The 17,726-nt window shown below is 41.5% G+C and overlaps 1 protein-coding gene across 2 annotated transcripts in view; it reads right to left on the bottom strand.

Annotated features, from left to right (window-relative positions):
- The window catches only part of LOC139582573 (transmembrane protein 121-like), a 70,445-nt gene extending 53,721 nt beyond the window's left edge, over window positions 1-16,724 (bottom strand). The window contains exon 1 of one of the 2 annotated variants that reach the window (XM_071412697.1): window positions 16,140-16,724. The gene's annotated coding sequence lies outside the window, so the exon portion shown is untranslated. The remainder of the gene's footprint in view (window positions 1-16,139) is intronic. The other variant, XM_071412698.1, reaches the window with a different exon arrangement.
- Window positions 16,725-17,726: the final 1,002 nt, after the last annotated feature.

Genomic DNA, 17,726 nt, shown 5'->3' with positions numbered 1-17,726 from the left:
GCATTGCCCAGGATTAGAAAGTAGACAACAGCCCAGCACAGTGCTCCAGAATACATCCACCCATGCAGCTCTATTTCTGTACTGTGGAAAAGGCTGACATTCAAAGTGCACAACGGAGTGAGTTAGCACATTCTGTATTCTGAACACACATCCCTTATTGGTGAGGCTCATTGCAGGCTAACACTCTCTCAGATAGACACATCTAGCGCCACTGAAATTGGCTTGGGCTGATCATTCAAATTCACCACAATTGACTACAGGTGAGGAAATGGGGAGGTTTGAGGGGTTTGTGTGTGTGTGTGTGTTTATGTGTGTATAAATTCAGTGTGTGAGTGTGTGTGTTTATGTGTGTATAAATTCTGTGTATGTGGGTGTGGGTGTTTGTGTGTGTGTGTGTGTGTGTGTTTATGTGTGTATAAATTCTGTGTATGTGGGTGTGGGTGTTTGTGTGTTTATGTGTGTATAAATTCAGTGTGTGAGTGTGTGTGTGTGTGTGTGTTTATGTGTGTATATATTCTGTGTATGTGGGTGTGGGTGTTTATGTGTGTATATATTCTGTGTATGTGGGTGTGGGTGTTTGTGTGTGCATGCATGCCTGTGTGTGTGTGACTCTGTGTGTGGTTGTGTTTGTGTGATTGTGTGTGTCTGTGATGTGTGTGTGTGTCTGTCTACATCAGTCGGCTTTCTGCATGTTCAGAATGACCTGCTATGTATTTATAGCAGTGTTAGATTTAATGACATCAGTCTACTGTAGCTGGCCTTGAATTTAAAGAGACTCATAAATGTGATTCGGGGCACGGTACAGTTAGCATGCACGCTCATGAAAATGCACTGGCCTGCAATCTAGATTATGGAGAAACCCCAGTGAACACACTTAGCAAGTTATCAGCCAGTCATGTTGGGTTCCTGTTTGTGAGATGAGATGTGTATAACAGGCTGTGTCACTTGAGACAGCACCGCTCCTCTCCTCACTGCACTACTGAAAGAATGCAAAGACACACACACACACACACACACACACACACACACACACACACACACACACACACACACACACACACACACACACACACACACACACACACACACACACACACACACACACACACACACACACACACACACACACACACACACACACACACACACACACACATCCTTATGGGTGACCAAAAAATGTATTCCCTTCAACATTCTATTTTCCCATAGCCTAACCCTAATCTTAAATCTAACCTTAACCCCTAACATTAAGATGACAGACGTGCCCCCAGTCGATTATATTTTTTTGTTTGCTTATTTGCAACTTATTTTTTTACTTATTTTGTACATAATGTTGTCGCTACCGTCTCTTATGACCGAAAAGAACTTCTGGACATCAGGACTGTGATTACTCACCACGGACTAGCAGAATCCTCTTTTTCCTACACAACTCTGATGAGCCCAGCGCAAAGGACACGCTGCTTCCCCGTGATCTGAGTGAAGAGGAGGCGGAGAAAGAGGGGCCGAAAGGTCCGGCTGCCTTCTGAGAATTTGCGATCAAATAAATCCCCACTTATCTCCATTCCGCTAGCAAACGTGCAATCTTTGTACAATACAATCCAAAGATTAAACTTCCAACGGGACATTAAAAACTGTAACATCTTATGCTTCACGGAGTTGTGGCTGAACGATGACAACATCAACATACAGCTGGCTGGTTATACGATGTACCGGCAGGATAGAACAGCGTCTGGTAAGACAGGGGCGGCAATCTATGTATTTTTGTAAACAGCAGCTGGTGCATGATATCTAAGGAAGTCTCGAGCTATTGCTCGCCTGAGGTAGAGTTTCTCATGATAAGCTGTAGATCACACTACCTACCGAGAGAGTTTTCATCTGTATTCTTTGTAGCTGTTTACATACCACCACAGTCAGAGACTGGCACTAAGACATTTGAATGAGCTGTATTCTGCCATAAGCAAACAAGAAAACGCTCAACCAGAGGCGGCGCTCCTAGTAGCCGGGGACTTTAATGCAGGGAAACTTAAATCCGTTTTACCAAATTTCTATCAGCATGTTAAATGTGCAACCAGAGGAAAAATAACTCTGGACCACCTTTACTCCACACACAGAGACACGTACAAAGCTCTCTCTCGCCCTTCATTTGGCAAATCTGACCATAATTCTATCCTCCTGATTCCTGATTACAAGCAAAAATTAAAGCAGGAAGTACCAGTGACAAGATCAATAAAAAAGTGGTCAGATGAAGCAGATGCTAAGCTACAGGACTGTTTTGCTAGCACAGACTGGAATATGTTCCAGGATTCCTCCGAATGACATTGAGGAGTACACCACATCCGTCATTGGCTTCATCAATAAGTGCATCGATGACGTCGTCCCCACAGTGACTGTACGTACATACCCCAACCAGAAGCCATGGATTACAGGCAGCATCCGCACTGAGCTAAAGGCTAGAGCTGCCGCTTTCAAGGAGCGAGACTCTAACCCGGAAGCTTATAAGAAATCCTGCCATGCCCTCCGATGAACCATCAAACAGGCAAAGCATCAATACAGGACTAAGATCGAATCGTACTACACTGGCTCTGATGCTCTTCAGATGTGGCAGGGCTTGCAAACCATTACAGGCTACAAGGGGAAGCACAGCCGAGAGCTGCCCAGTGACACGAGCCTACCAGATGAGCTAAACTACTTCTTTACTCGCTTCGAGGCAAATAACACTGAAACATGCATGAGAGCACCAGCTGTTCAATTTTTTTCAATTCAATTTTATTATATTTAGCCCTTCGTACATCAGCTAATATCTCGAAGTGCTGTACAGACACCCAGCCTAAAACCCCAAACAGCTAGTAATGCAGGTGTAGAAGCTGTTCCCGGAAGACTGTGTGATCACGCTCTCCGCAGCCAATGTGAGTAAGACCTTTAAGCAGGTCAACATTCACAAGGCCGCAGAGCCAGACGTATTATCAAGACGTGTACTGCAAGCATGCGCTGACCAACTGGCAAGTGTCTTCACTGACATTTTCAACCTCTCCCTGTCCGAGTCTGTAATACCAACATGTTTAAAGCAGACCACCATAGTCCCTGTGCTCAAGAACACTAATGTAACCTGCCTAAATGACTACTGACCCATAGCACTCACGTCTGTAGCCATGAAGTGCCTTGAAAGACTGGTCATGGCTCATATCAACACCATCATCCCAGAAACCCTAGACCCACTCCAATTTCCATACTACCCAAACAGATCCACAGATGATGCAATCTCAATTGCAACCCACACTGCCCTTTCCCACCTGGACAAAAGGATCACCTATGTGAGAATGCTATTCATTGACTACAGCTCAGCGTTCAACACCATAGTGCCCTCAAAGCTCATCAATAAGCTAAGGACCCTGGGACTAAACACCTCCTTCTGCAACTGGATCTTGGACTTCCTGGACGGCCACCCCCTGGTGGTAAGGGTAAGTAACAACACATCAAGACAGTCATGAAGAGTGCACGACAAGGAGACTGAAAAGATTTGGCATGGGTCCTCAGATCCTCAAAAGGTTCTACAGCTGCACCATTGAGAGCATCCGGACTGGTTGTATCACTGCCTGGTATGGCAACTGCTCGTCCTCCGACCACAAGGCACTACAGAGGATAGTGCGAACGGCCCAGTACATCACTGGGGCCAAGCTTCCTGCCACCCAGGACCTCTATACCTGGCGGTGTCAGAGAAAGGCCCTAAAAATTGTAAAAGACTCCAGCCACCATAGTCATAGACTGTTCTCTCTACTACCGCACGGCAAGCGGTACCGGAGTGCCAAGTCTAGGTCCAAGAGGCTTTCTTAACCCAAGCCATAAGACTACTGAACATCTAGTCAAATGGCTACCCAGACTATATGCAGTGCCTCCCCTCACCCACCCTCTACACCACTGCTACTCTCTGTTGTCATCTATACATAGTCACTTTAATACTACCTCAAATAACTGGTACCCCCGCACATTGACTCTGTATCGGTACAACCCTGTATATAGTCTTACAATTGTTATTTCACTGCTGCTCTTTAATTACTTGTTACTTTTATCTCTTATTCTTATCTGTATTTTTTTAAACTGCATTGTTGGTTAGGGGCTCGTACGTAAGCATTTCACTGTAAGGTCTACACCGGTTGTATTTGGTGCATGTGACTAATAAAATTCAATTTGATCAGATTTGATTTAATTGTAACCTGAACCTTAACCTAATCCCTAAGCCTAAAATAGCCTTCTTCCTTATGGGGAGCGGCACAATGTCACCACTGGTACTCACAAGGATAGCAAAACCAAACACACATGCACACGCACACGCACACGCACACGCACACGCACACGCACACGCACACACACACACACACACACACACACACACACACACACACACACACACACACACACCTAGCAAGTCTACTGTGCCCTCTGGGTATGCTGTACATTTACTAGTTGACAAAAAAACAGTTAAGAATAAATAAGAGGTAGCTGTGTCTGTGAGGAGGCTATTCAAATTCAGAAACCCAGGCCCAAAAACTCTCCAATCAATTCAGCATGACATATTGACTTGTTGTTGGTTCACATAGTAAAGACAGGGGTGCAACTTTCAACATGTCCCCCCCACATTCTGAAATTGCATTTTTGTCCCCCACAATTTTATCATTGAATTGTGACACCAAACGAGGCAATGGTGGGCTTTAGGACCATGCGGACGCCTCCGAGCTGTCGAGTAGGCTGTTTGGAGTGTATATATATATATATATATTATATTTAAAAGAAAATGATGTCCCCTCCACTTCTAAAACCAAAGTTGCGCCCCTGAGTAAAGAGAACTAAGCATTTACAGAAAATAGCACCACAGGCTTCATAACCCACAACTCTTACTTCGGTGCTGTGACTGGTTTCAGGCATCAAGGACGCCAGAGTGTAGTCTTCTGGAATAGTGTTATTTCTGTTAGTTGTTCCTCCTCATGTCTGTCTGTGACTGCACCCCTACTTAACAACTAACACAATTTTTACTCACACAGTGTGAAGGAAAATGTCTTTGTTGTTATGGCTTCATTAGGAAGGAGATTTATTTGAATATTCACTATTATGGAAAATGTTAAACAGCAAAAGGCCTATCAGAAGCTGCATCTGAAACAGTTCCTCTCATCTGAATAGGTGCATACTTAGTAGAGAGGTTCTCCTTTTACACACTATGGACATGCATTGGTAGTACCCTCACTAATGACCATCAGGTCATAATGGCCTGGTACTCAGGGCTCTATTGCATGGACTCTGGCGTCCATGCAAATGCAATAGAAAATCACATCAAACACTTATTATCAAAACAGTATTGAGTTTTTAAATCTCACCTCACTGTGATCAATGTGAAGAGAGAAGTTCAACAACAAGTAAAAACTGAGCAGAAAACATGGTTGTTGTGGATGTTGTTTCACAGCCTAACACAATGAAATGGACAGTGCTTTCTACGGTGATCATTCATTCAAAACACCCATACACATAAAGCTGATGCATACACATAGGACTATATATGAGCCCAAGCCCGAAAAAAAACCCTGAAATGAAATAATGATTGTTCAGTTATACAATACATAGGCTAACGCATATTACACACAGCAGAAAAACATTACAAAAAAAACAGATTGAAAATGTCTTTGGTACATAATCGGTCTAGCTTATACTTCAAAATTAAACAAATTCTAGTAATCGCCTTTGTGTGGACTGTATTATCATCCATACTGGATGTACTCGATATCTTATGCTGTGCTCAGAAATGTTCTATCCATGAGTCTGGGAGAGAACATATAGGCCTAGGCGATGCTGTTGGTTCATTGATTGTGCAGGGCAGCTTACAGAGTTAGCCTACAATTATAGTGAATTTGTATTAGATTTTGAATAGCCTAGTAATCGTTTTTCCCCCTTCTATTTGGCTGACACGTTACTTTTAGCTCCAGAATATCTCACCACTGTGCGTTTCCATCTCCTTCTCTCTCTCCTTCGTACCTTTTTCGAGCGCACAAAGAGAGGGGCAGCCAAACACTTTAATGAAATATGTTTCGTTGTGAAAACATGTTACTATCGATTTTCTTGAACAGATTTCACTTGGTTTCCCAAATGAAGCACTGGGTAGCTGCAGGAACAGGGTTGGAGAGCCCATGGCATACAGAGTTTGGAGGAATGTCACCTGTCGTGCTCCTCAAACAGGGGTTGAAGTGTGTAGTGATTTACCGGAGTAGCCTTCCTGGCATGGTTGAAAAAAACGAAAGCGGCCTCCATTCGCTACTCAAGTGCATACAGATGAAATGTATTTTTTCTTCTGACCCTGTTCCTGCCCACTTGATAATGAGCTATTCTAAATCGAAGGTAATTTGACAAATGAGTAAAGACAAGATTAAATTGAGAGTAGTCTGACGGGTGAAAATATGATCACTTGATGAGAGAACAGCTGTGCAGCCTGAGGCAAGGAACAGAGCACAAGCTTTTTTTTTGCGACTTTCTCATATCATCAATAGTCTAAATTCCAATCATGCAGCCCATATACAGTTGAAGTCGGAAGTTTAAATACACCTTTGCCAAATACATTTAAACTCAGTTTTTCACAATTCCTGACATATAATCCTAGTAAAAATTCCCTGTCTTAGGTGAGTTAGGATCACCACTTTCTTTAAAGAATGCGAAATGTCAGAATAATAGTGGAGAGAATGATTTATTTCAGCATTTATTTATTCACATTCCCAGTGGGTCAGAAGTTTACATACACTCAATTAGTATTTGGTAGCATTGCCTTTACATTTTTTAACTTGTATCAAACATTTTGGGTAGCCTTCCACAAGCTTCCCACAATAAGTTGGGTGAATTTTGGCCCATTCCTCCTGACAGAGCTGGTGTAACTGAGTCAGGTTTGTAGGCCTCCTTGCTCGCACACGCTTTTTCAGTTCTGCCCACAAATGTTCTATGGGATTGAGGTCAGGGCTTTGTGATGGCCACTCCAATATCTTGACTTTGTTGTCCTTAAGCCATTTTGCCACAACTTTGGAAGTATGCTTGGGGTCATTGTCCATTTGCGACCAAGCTTTAACTTCCTGACTGATGTCTTGAGATGTTGCTTCAATATATCCACATAATTTTACTTCCTTATGATGCCATCTATTTTGTGAAGTGCACCAGTCCCTCCTGCAGCAAAGCACCCCCACAACATGATGCTGCCACCCCTGTGCTTTACGGTTGGGAAGGTGTTCTTTGGCTTGCAAGCATCCTCCTTTTTCCTCCAAACACAACGATGGTCATTATGGCCAAACAGTTCTACTTTTGTTTCATCAGATCAGATGAGATTTCTCCAAACAGTACGATCTTTGTCCCCAATTGCAGTTGCAAATCGTAGTCTGGCTTTTTTATGGCGGTTTTGGAGCAATGGCTTCTTCCTTGCTATGTCGATATAGGACTCGTTTTACTGTGGGTATAGATACTTTTGTACCTGTTTCCTCCAGCATCTTCACAAGGTCCTTTGCTGTTGTCCTGGGATTGATTTGCACTTTTCGCACCAAAGTACGTTCATCTTTAGGAGACAGAACGCGTCTCCTTCCAGAGCGGTATGACGGCTGTGTGGTCCCATGGTGTTTATACTTGCGTACTATTGTTTGTACAGATGAACGTGGTACCTTCAGGCATTTGGAAATTGTTCCCAAGGATGATTTTCCCATGATGTCAAGCAAAGAGGCAGTGAGTTTGAAGGTAGGCCTTGAAATACATCCACATGTACACTTCCAATTGACTCAAATTATGTCAATTAGTCTATAAGAAGCTTCTAAAGCCATGACATCGTTTTCTGGAATTTTCCATGCTGTTTAAAGGCACAGTCAACTTAGTGTATGTAATCTTCTGACCCACTGGAATTGTGATACAGTGAATTATAAGTGAAATAATCTGTCTGCAAACAATTGTTGGAAAAATGACTTGTGTCATGTACAAAGTAGATGTCCTAACCAACTTGCCAAAACTATAGTTTGTTAACAAGAAATTTGGTTGAAAAACTAGTTTTAAACGACTCCAACCTAAGTGTATGTAAACTTCCGACTTCAACTGTATGTTTTGATTTCTAAGACATTCTAAGGTTTGTATTATTCACAACTAAAGTTGCCAAATAACTCTGAATCTAGTTTATAGGTCTTGTTTCAAATTATCACTTTTACGCTCAACATAGTCACTTCATATTATATTCATATTATAATTCACTCGCTCCAGAATGCTAAAAATATCCTTAGAGGAATGGAGGACAGAGGAAGGGAGGACAGAGGAAGGGAGGACAGTAGAAGGGAGGACAGATGGAAGGGAGGACAGAGGAAGGGAGGACGGAGGAAGGGAGGGAGGACAGAGGAAGAGGACAGAGGAATGGAGGACAGTAGAAGGGAGGACAGATGGAAGGGAGGACGGAGGAAGGGAGGGAGGACAGTAGAAGGGAGGACAGGAGAAGGGAGGACAGATGGAAGGGAGGACGGAGGCAGGGAGGGAGGACAGTAGAAGGGAGGACAGGAGAAGGGAGGACAGATGGAAGGGAGGACGGAGGAAGGGAGGGAGGACAGAGGAAGAGGACAGAGGAATGGAGGACAGAGGAAGGGAGGACAGAGGAAGGGAGGACGGAGGAAGGGAGGGAGGACAGAGGAAGAGGACAGAGGAATGGAGGACAGAGGAAGGGAGGACAGAGGAAGGGAGGACAGAGGAAAGGAGGATAGTGGAAGGGAGGATGGTGGAAGGGAGGATGGTGGAAGGGAGGATAGTGGAAGGGTGGATAGAGGAAGGGAGGACGGAGGAAGGGAGGATGGAAGAAGGGAGGACAGAGGAAGGGAGGACAGAGGAACAGGATAAATAATAAACAGTAGCAGCAGTGTATGTGATAATTCAAAAGAGTTAGTGCAAAAATGGTCAATGCAGATAGTTTGGGTAACTATTTGGTTAACTATTTATGGCAGTCTTATGGCTTGGGGGTAGAAGAGTCCTGTTGGTTCCATACTTGATGCATCGGTACCGGTTGCTGTGTGGTAGCAGAGAGAACAGTCTATGACTTGGGTTGCTGGAGTCTTTAATAATATTCCGGGCCTTTCTTTCACACCACCTGGTACAGAGGTCCTGGATGGCAGGGAGCTCAGCCCCAGTGATGTACAGGGCCGTACGCAATATCCTCTGTAGCACCTTGCTGTCGGATGCCAAGCAGTTGTCATACCAAGCTGTGATGCAGCCAGTCAAGATGCTCTCAATGGTGTAGTGGAAAAATTAGAGAAGGTGATACTCGCGACTGGCGACTGGCTGGCATTATAGTGTGATGACTTAATCACGATTTATGACATTGTTTGGATGGCTGACCATCTGTGGGCTGTCACAAGGGTCAAACACACCTTATATGTTGCTTTTCCAGGAAGGGACATTCCCATAGAACCCTGGGAGCATAGACACCATTGGAGGTGTGAAGACTGATGAAACTTGACTCGACTAAATTAATGTTATTTTTGTGAATGAAACTGTAGTTTTCGATTTTTTCTCAAGAGTTTATAAAGAGCTGTGAATTTTGATATGTCTTATTGCATTGTATGCTTTCTGGTTGATGTTTTTTAAAGTGACTGGGTTGAAGTTGCATTTTGGGTTGACTGGTTATCAGGCACATTCCTGTCGTCCGGTCATAACATTCAAACTGAGTTGATTAGATTAGAATCTGGGTGTGTTGTTCCTGCCTTTTCATTTCACTAGCAAAGTGGAAAGACATTTGAATTCGGGTTGGGGGTGAGTTTTCGCTTGAATTACGTTAAAAGGGCAGTGAATTTACTCATACTAGAGAACTAGAGAACTTGCCAACTTGCTACCAAGCTCCTGTGTGTATCAGACACATCGTCTTTAGATCTCCTAGAGTTCATCCTGAACTGAAGACAGATGTAACCACGTCTCATTTAGTTCCTACTCATTCACTCTGTGTGCTCTGTACACTCTAATTGTTTGAGTGTTCATTATTTCATGACTAATCAACCCTATTGGTTGAATTGAGTAAATGCATACCTCGTTTTACAGAAAATTATTTGATTGACCATACGTTCAGAATTTGGAACGTCTATTGGTAAATATTATAACACTAGTACTATATTATAGTATTAATACACTAAGATACTATATTATACATAGTACATGCTTGGGTTCCATCTTGACATCCCCAGTCTACTTGACCCAATAAATGAATGCTAGAACATGGGTCTACTTGACCCAATAAATGAATGCTACAACATGGGTCTACTTGACCCAATAAATTAATGCTACAACATGGGTCTACTTGACCCAATAAATGAATGCTACAACATTGGTCGCCAGGATAATCTATTTGTATCTAGCCTCTTAATAATTGCATATTGGTGCAAGCTGGACACGTTCATTATAGTCGTACTGAGTCGTGATGCAATGATTTGCTACCTTGACTAGATTCCTCTAGAGACGCACATGGCCTGTTGCATTTATTCACATAATAATGGAGTCAGATTGATGAATGTAGTTTATTATTGGAATGTCTATGGTAATAGTGCTCACCATTGCCCCTAGTGGCTGGTTTTGAAGTAATCTCCTGACTTCCTGCTTACCTGGATGGACGTCTAATGTCATGTAGCCTAGGGGCATTTCCATGGAAAAATCTAAGAGTCTATATTTTTGAGAAATAAAGGCATATATAAAGGTTTTGATTTCTGGTCGAACAGATGGAAAACGGGTCTAGAAAACTTCTACCGGACATTTTTGGAAAGGTATTAATAATACATCAAAACACAATAATGTTGACGTAAACAGCCCTGCCAACTACTATCAACACATATACTTAGTTTTGCCTTTTGTACATTTAAGAAATATTGTCTAGTGTCTTGTCATTCTGTTACCAAAAACTCACATATCTTTCAGTTATTTTGTAATTTCTCTCCCTCATGAGGAGTGTCAGGATTCACCTAGCGGTCATGATTTTGGGCTGTACAAATGTTTGATGTAATAGAACAATTGATTATGTTGTATTAATAGAAGGGGAGGGGTTATAAGACCCTTCCCTCCTTACATTTAAAGGGTCCTAGACTATAGATTAACAATATATATTCATTATATAGTTTTAGAATTGTTCCACGGTTGTTTTCTTTCTTTCTCTCTCTGTTGTGTGTGTGTGTGTGTGTGTGTGTGTGTGTGTGTGTGTGTGTGTGTGTGTGTGTGTGTGTGTGTGTGTGTGTGTGTGTGTGTGTGTGTGTGTGTGTGTGTGTGTGTGTGTGTGTGTGTGTGTGTGTGTGTGTGTGTGTGAGACTGACTGAGACAGAACTCTGCAGGGGAGTGTGGGAGATAAGAGACTAGTTAGACGTTCCACAATAAATCAGCTTTTCGGGAGTGGACGTTTACTGCTAAGTTTAAGATACCACTAAAAGCCATTGTTTATATAGGGTTTTGGTCTCAGGAGTAAAAAGGTAACGACGTAGTCAGTGACATCACTAAGGCGGGACTTCGGTTTAATAAAACAACTTGAGACCTTTTGTTTGATGCAGAACTTACTCAGAAACATGCGTGCTATGTTCCTGTTTGTCAACTTCTGTCTGCAATTGCATTAATAAAGGTTTTTGAATGATTTAATTAAAGATATTGTCATAATGCTAATTTCACCAATGAACCAATGATTGACAAAGAAGGACGTAAGGAACGAACCCTAACAGGAGCAAGGATAATGAAAGTTCACAGAAGTAACAAGTAATGGTAGACCAACCAATTAGTTTAGCGTTTTTATAAATAAAACAATTTCATTACTAAATCGGCAACAGAATGACCAAAAAATCTGTAACAGAATGACTCGAACTGAATTGGCAACAATGGAAAATCATAATAGTCACAAACCACAGTTGGGTCATCGGCTACTGTCCTACCTTCCACTGGCATACTGTTATGTTCAGCTCATAGGGTCATCGGCTACTGTCCTACCTTCCACTGACATACTGTTATGTTCAGCTCATAGGGTCATCGACTACTGTCCTACCTTCCACTGGCATACTGTTATGTTCAGCTCATAGGGTCATCGACTACTGTCCTACCTTCCACTGGCATACTGTTATGTTCAGCTCATAGGGTCTCCTGCTACTGTCCTACCTTCCACTGGCATACTGTTATGTTCAGCTCATAGGGTCATCGACTACTGTCCTACCTTCCACTGGCATACTGTTATGTTCAGCTCATAGGGTCATCGACTACTGTCCTACCTTCCACTGGCATACTGTTATGTTCAGCTCATAGGGTCTCCTGCTACTGTCCTACCTTCCACTGGCATACTGTTATGTTCAGCTCATAGGGTCTCCTGCTACTGTCCTACCTTCCACTGACATACTGTTATGTTCAGCTCATAGGGTCTCCTGCTACTGTCCTACCTTCCACTGGCATACTGTTATGTTCAGCTCATAGGGTCTCCTGCTACTGTCCTACCTTCCACTGACATACTGTTATGTTCAGCTCAGGACTGATGTCTTTCTCTTTCTGTTGTCTGGTGGTCAAAGCAAGAGTGAAAACAGTTTTGACAACCCATCCCTCTCTCTCTCTCCCTGTCGCTCTTCTCTCTCAGCAGTTAATGTCACCTCTTCCAGCTCTTACTGACACCTACCCATGAGCTCCCTCTCTTTCCATTTACTGTAAACAGACCTCTCACCCAACACCGGAGGTCCATGGACATTGAAAAGTAGTTGAAATTGAGTCAGTCCAAATCTGAACTAATCATAGATGTCTGTTTCACAGGTTTGGACACCATAGTAAAGTACAGTAGAGTACAATACAGTAGTATAATTTACTGTACTGCACTTTACTCTACTCTACTGTACTCTACTGTACTGAACCCTACTGTACTGAACTATATTCTACTGTACTCTACTGTACTGTAATGTGTTGAACTCTATTTTACTGTAATGTACTGAACTCTATTCTACTCTACTGTACTGTAATGTACTGCACTCTATTTTACTGTAATGTACTGAACTCTATTCTACTCTACTGTACTGTAATGTACTGAACTCTATTCTACTGTAATGTACTGAACTCTACTCTACTGTACTGTACTGTACTGTAATGTACTGCACTCTATTTTACTGTAATGTACTGAACTCTATTCTACTCTACTGTACTGTAATGTACTGAACTCTATTCTACTGTAATGTACTGAACTCTACTCTACTCTACTGTACTGTACTGTACTGTACTGTAATGTACTGAACTCTACTCTACTGTACTGTACTGTAATGTACTGAACTCTATTCTACTCTATTCTACTGTAATGTACTGAACTCTACTCTACTCTACTGTACTGAACTCTACTCTACTCTACTGTACTGTACTGTAATGTACTGAACTCTACTCTACTGTACTGTACTGCAATGTACTGAACTCTATTCTACTCTACTGTACTGTAATGTACTGAACTCTACTCTACTCTACTGTACTGTACTGTAATGTACTGAACTCTATTCTACTCTATTCTACTGTAATGTACTGAACTTTACTCTACTCTACTGTACTGAACTCTACTCTACTCTACTGTACTGAACTCTACTCTACTGTACTGTACTGTAATGTACTGAACTCTATTCTACTGTAATGTACTGAACTCTATTCTACTGTAATGTACTGAACTCTACTCTACTGTACTGTACTGTAATGTACTGAACTCTATTCTACTGTAATGTACTGAACTCTATTCTACTGTAATGTACTGAACTCTACTCTACTGTACTGTAATGTACTGAACTCTATTCTACTGTAATGTACTGAACTCTATTCTACTGTACTGTAATGTAATGTACTGAACTCTATTCTACTGTAATGTACTGAACTCTACTGTACTGTACTGTAATGTACTGAACTCTATTCTACTGTACTGAACTCTACTCTACTGTACTGTAATGTACTGAACTCTATTATACTGTAATGTACTGAACTCTATTCTACTGTAATGTACTGAACTCTACTGTACTGTACTGGAATGTACTGAACTCTATTCTACTGTACTGAACTCTGCTCTACTGTACTGTAATGTACTGAACTCTATTATACTGTAATGTACTGAACTCTATTCTACTATAATGTACTGAACTCTATTCTACTCTACTGTACTGTAATGTACTGAACTCTATTCTACTGTAATGTACTGAACTCTATTCTACTGTAATGTACTGAACTCTATTCTACTGTAATGTACTGTAATGTACTGAACTCTATTCTACTGTAATGTACTGAACTCTATTCTACTCTACTGTACTGTAATGTACTGAACTCTACTCTACTGTACTGTAATGTACTGAACTCTATTCTACTCTACTGTACTGTAATGTACTGTACTCTACTGTGCTGTACTGTGATGTACTGAACTCTATTCTACTCTACTCTGCTGTGCCGTACTGGCTGTACTGTATTGTACTCTACTGTGCTGTACTGTGATGTCCAAACCTGTGAAACATAGATGTCTATGATTGGTACGGTCCAGACCAACACAATTTGGTCTTGTTTGAGGGCACAGCTCATTAGAATAATAACCAGTGGCCGTGTCCGAACATCCATACTAGTGTATTACATGCACTGATATAGGTAACGCTTAAACTGAATACTGACTTTGGTGTTTAATCAACAGCACTAGATTTTACTCGTCTTTTCCGACTCACGTGTCTGACAACAGCTGATAATCAGATAAATTGTGCATTCGGAGTACTTTTTTTTTCTTCGAAAATCCCATACTATGACAGAATAATTTTCATTTTTCACATACTATTTAGTACGCCGGTAAGGGTAAGCATATTCAGATATGACCAGTGTGTAGAATAATACCCAAACATGCAAAGGAGGACATTACATTTGTCTACCTTTGTGTACCTATTCAGGATACATCACCATGAAGAGAATGCCACGCATAATTATGCATTTCTGTATGTTACAGATCAGGGTCATTCTGTTACCATCATTATGTTACCATCATTCTGTTACTATCATTCTGTTACTATCATTCTGATACCATCATTCTGTTACCATCATTATGTTAGCATCATTATGTTACCATCATTATGTTAGCATCATTATGTTACCATCATTCTGTTACTATCATTCTGTTACTATCATTCTGTTACCATCATTATGTTACCATCATTATGTTACCCTCATTCTGTTACCATCATTATGTTACCATCATTATGTTAGCATCATTATGTTAGCATCATTCTGTTACCATCATTATGTTACCATCATTATGTTACCATCATTATGTTAGCATCATTATGTTAGCATCATTCTGTTACCATCATTATGTTACCATCATTATGTTAGCATCATTATGTTAGCATCATTATGTTAGCATCATTCTGTTACCATCATTATGTTACCATCATTATGTTAGCATCATTCTGTTACCATCATTCTGTTACCATCATTATGTTACCATCATTATGTTACCATCATTATGTTACTGGGTGTTAATCCACTTCACTTACTGTAGTTCAATAACCAAAATAGATGTTTTCAAACTCAAGGTGTGATGTCATAGCTGACACCCAATTCTTTCTGCAGACGTCTTTGACTCTTAATTCCGAGTATATACTTAACAGCTTTTGGAAAACGTGGTCACATAAAAAACTAAGGGAGAGTTTACTATCATTCTGTTACCTAACTTTACATCTGCACTGTTCTTCTAGTAAAATGTTCATTGGAAATTGTTAAAAGTAGCCATTGTGCATAGAGTTGTATGGTTTAACTTTGAAATCAACGGTTTTTGTTTGGCATACTTTTAAAGTGAAAATAAAACAGAGACTAGCGTCATTCTGGTACCATGGAATTGCCCCTAGCCTAATAAACTTGAGAGGAAAGCGGGCTGCTGCAGCGTCCATATTCAAACAGAGCACACATCTTCGGCATCCTTCTGGAGATATGACAAACCGCTCTCACTGACCTAACTCCCCCTAAACCCAATTATCGCCTTTGTGAAGGATATCTCACCCTTCTCGAATTTATTCAAATTGTGCTAATGTTTTGACAGGTCTCATTCACATTTCACAATGTACCTTTCCCCTTAGAACTGTGCTAAAAACATTACGCAAAAAAACCATTTGAATATTTACCAGCTTACGTCAACTGCTAGTCGTTGTCCAGGGTGCTGAAATTCCCCTATTCCAGGTTCAGCAGGTTCAGGGAACGTCCGTTCAATCCGCTGAGAGCGAGACACAGCACACAGATTTAAAATGCAGTCCAACTGCCGTGGCCGTCAGTGACGTTAAGAAAATTCCATTCGTGCCACCAGCATTGAAGAAGCCAACTGAGAAAATAATATCTTCGAAATTGTGACTTATGAAACCAACGACGCAGAAGTAGTCTAGTGGCTATGCTCTTCACTGCTCCGGGCCGGTTTTGCCGGTCTAATTGGCATCGCTTTGCTATTTGCTTTTTCCTTCCCGTATACTCTCTCAATCTCGCTCTCTGTCTCTCTCTCTCTCTCCACCCGCCCTCGCAACAGGGAATTAGATTTATGGTCAGTTTGCTTTTGTAGACTAGAGAGGAGAGACCGCCTGTTTCGTAGCCTATACACCCCCCTGTCGTCTTTTCCCGTTGCCTCCCACTTTTCCTCCTCTATAGTCCCGCGGTTTGCTTTTATTAGCGCAACAGTTTCCTACATGCCGGAAAAGCCGGTGCCCGGTGGTAAATGACGGCAAGCGACACCCGTGAAGGGGGTGAGGGAATATCTTGCTCCTTCGACGATGGGGGCACCGCGCGCTCTCTCTCTCATTAGCTTTCAACACCACATGAAGTGAACGGCAAAGATCGAATGAGCTACATGCATTATACGAACGCACCGAACCCATAGAGGATAGGACCATAATTTCAAACTTATTCAGGAATCACTACAGACACACTGATGCTGCTCACACATTCAAACACATTTTCTCTGATTAGGCCTTTCATGAGCCAATCAGGGTAAATTAGGATGATTGACACGATGTGGCGTGAATGCACACGGGTTTGATGGATGAAAATACCCTCAAATTAAAGTCTGCTTTAGTTATTATGTGATTTAAAATCCAAAGTGCTTGAGTACACAGCCAAACAACAAAAATTTTGTCACTGTCCCAATACTTTTGGAGCTAATTGTATACCTTGGCTCAATCAAAGTGAATGTGTGTATGCAAATCATAATAATTTGGTGGGTGCTTACATTTGTCCTATTTCACACATGTGCAAGTGTGTATTTTATGCATGTTTGAACTGGAAATGTATTTTCTTTGTTACATATCCCAACTTTCCCTGAGACAGCCTCAGAGAGTGGAGAAACGGCCAGGGTGTCACACCCTGGCCTTAGTATTCTTTGTTTTCTGTATTATTTTAGTTAGGTCAGGGTGTGACATGGGGAATGTATGTGTTTTTGTAGTGTCTAGGGTGGTTGTATGGTTTAGGGGGTTAAATAGAGTAGATGGGTTTGTGTTTAGTATAGGTGTCTAGCTGTGTCTATGGTTGCCTGAATGGTTCTCAATCAGAGACAGATGTCATTAATTGTCTCTGATTGGGAGCCATATTTAAGGCAGCCATAGGCACTAGGTTAATGTGGGTAATTGTCTATGTTGTACGTTTGTAGCCTGTGTGTGCACTTACGTCATTAGCTTCACGATTCGTTTGTTATAGTGTTTGTTGCGTGTTTTTTCCCTTTCTCTACAATA

Source organism: Salvelinus alpinus, chromosome 8 (genome assembly GCF_045679555.1).
Source record: "Salvelinus alpinus chromosome 8, SLU_Salpinus.1, whole genome shotgun sequence".
Taxonomy (NCBI): Eukaryota; Metazoa; Chordata; class Actinopteri; order Salmoniformes; family Salmonidae; genus Salvelinus; species Salvelinus alpinus.
The sequence above is the reverse complement of the archived record's forward strand: the minus strand, read 5'-3'. Positions and strand labels throughout refer to the sequence as shown.